Source organism: Lucilia cuprina, chromosome 6, assembly GCF_022045245.1.
Source record: "Lucilia cuprina isolate Lc7/37 chromosome 6, ASM2204524v1, whole genome shotgun sequence".
Lineage (NCBI taxonomy): Eukaryota > Metazoa > Arthropoda > Insecta > Diptera > Calliphoridae > Lucilia > Lucilia cuprina.
This window is the reverse complement of record NC_060954.1, coordinates 12,597,019-12,598,983: the sequence shown is the minus strand read 5'-3', so window position 1 is coordinate 12,598,983 and position 1,965 is coordinate 12,597,019. Positions and strand designations below refer to the sequence as shown.

Here is a 1,965-nt window from a genome sequence, read left to right as displayed (position 1 = left end):
GTGATTGCTTTTTCCTTGTAGGGGTACGCGGATTAATTTCAATGTCATTCCGCAACGGGCTGCTATGCAAGTTCTTCATAGTGGAATTCAGGGGCGCATGGTAGACGGTCTCTAGTCTACCCAGTGGATGAAAAAGACCACCGTGAGATAAGGCCGTCAAGGCCTTTCATTTTCAATATAAATCGGCTTTGGACATTGATTCTTAGTCTATTCTGAAAAATGACAATGTCTTACAGATCAACTAAACCCACTCAAACATTGATTCTGGTCCTAAGAAGGTAACGAATGAAGAAGACAGAGAGAAATAAGGTATAACGAACATATGCTTTTACATCCCTTCTAAACAAAGTAATATCTGACAGATCTCAAGTAGTTTGACGGTACTCTATACAATGTTGGCCTCTCAGGAGCAAATTTTTCCTTATCGTTTGCTAAAGACTTACAACTAATTACATTGATTATTCATAATGATATAAATATAATTAAGTCCTTTGAAACATTTAAAACTCAATTACCCCTCCACTTCTAGGCTAAAAGCTTTATGATTAAGCTGAAACACGCATTATCTATCATTTATGTACCGACAACAAACATACTTCCCATACAATTTCCGTTGAGGCCACAACCTAATTCTGTTAAGTGGTAAAATGTTAATTTATGTTAATCTTCAGAAAATATCTATAATAAAATTTTGCCTTTTTGTATAAATGTACATTTTATTTTCGTTTAAATAATTGTTTACATGTGGCTTGACAATTAAGTAAAAATGTGATTTTTTAATAGCATTTATATTCATAGCATACTTGTAAATGTCAATGTCTGTATACAATATGTTGTCGACTTTTAGGCTTGATTTATTATACGAGTCTATGTTAATATGTATGAAATCATGAATCTCCTCTCGGGCAGGTGTGTTTTGTTCGTATAATTTTGTTAAATTTTTATTTCTATTTATTATAATGTATTCTGTTAAGGTGTTATTGATGAAATAGTTTGCCAGTAATAATAACCTTGAATAAGTTTATGTTCAATTTGTTGCTGATGGTGCCAGACTAAAAGTATGTGGTGACAAATTGCTGAATTTTTATTAAACAATATTGTAATGACAGTAAATTTGTTTCGACATGTGTGTTGTTGTGGAAAGTCTAAGAGAGATGTTTTTTTGATTATGTCTTATTTAAGCAGTTTAAGTAACAAATTTCATCAATATGTAATTAATAAATATTTTTATAAAGATCCATTTTTTTTCTTTTATTCAACCCCTTTAGCACAAAATAATTGCAATAAAAAATCTGTGTATAATTTAAAGGATTTTTCTTCTTTTATTCACCGCCCCATAATATTAAGTTTCATTAAAGGTAATAAAATCTCTACATTGTATTGTTTACAAAAAGTGTTGTTGTTATCAAAGAAGACCTTTAAGTATCACTAAAAACTTATAAGGATATTTGAAAAAAGATCCTTATTTTGAAAATAATATAACGGAAGTTTTTAAAAACTACTCAAAGTATTCAGTTACAAAATATTCAGTTGATTTTTTCTACAATATTCTAACATAATAGAATTTTTACAAAATTACTCTCTAAGAATAGATTTCACAACACGATCGTTTTTCTAGTTTAGTTCTAGTTCAGTTTTAGTTCTAGTTCAGTTTTAGTTCTAGTTCATTTCTAGTTCAGTTCTAGTTCAGTTCTAGTTCAGTTCTAGTTCAGTTCTAGTACAGTTCTAGTTCAGTTCTAGTTCTAGTTCAGTTCTAGTTCAGTTCTAGTTCAGTTCTAGTTCAGTTCTAGTTTAGTTCTAGTTATTTCTAGTTTAGTTCAGTTCTTGTTCAATTCTAGTTCAGTTCAGTTCTAGTTTTAGTTCAGTTCTAGTTCAGTTCTAGTTCAGTTCTAGTTCAGTTCTAGTTCAGTTCTAGTTCAGTGCTAGTTCAGTGCTAGTTCAGTTCTAGTTCAGTTCTAGTTCAGT

The 1,965-nt window shown here is 30.4% G+C and overlaps 1 protein-coding gene across 1 annotated transcript in view; it reads right to left on the bottom strand.

Annotated features, from left to right (window-relative positions):
• LOC111677369 (MOXD1 homolog 1) overlaps nt 1–1,965 on the bottom strand; it is a 30,900-nt gene that overhangs the window by 27,135 nt on the left and 1,800 nt on the right.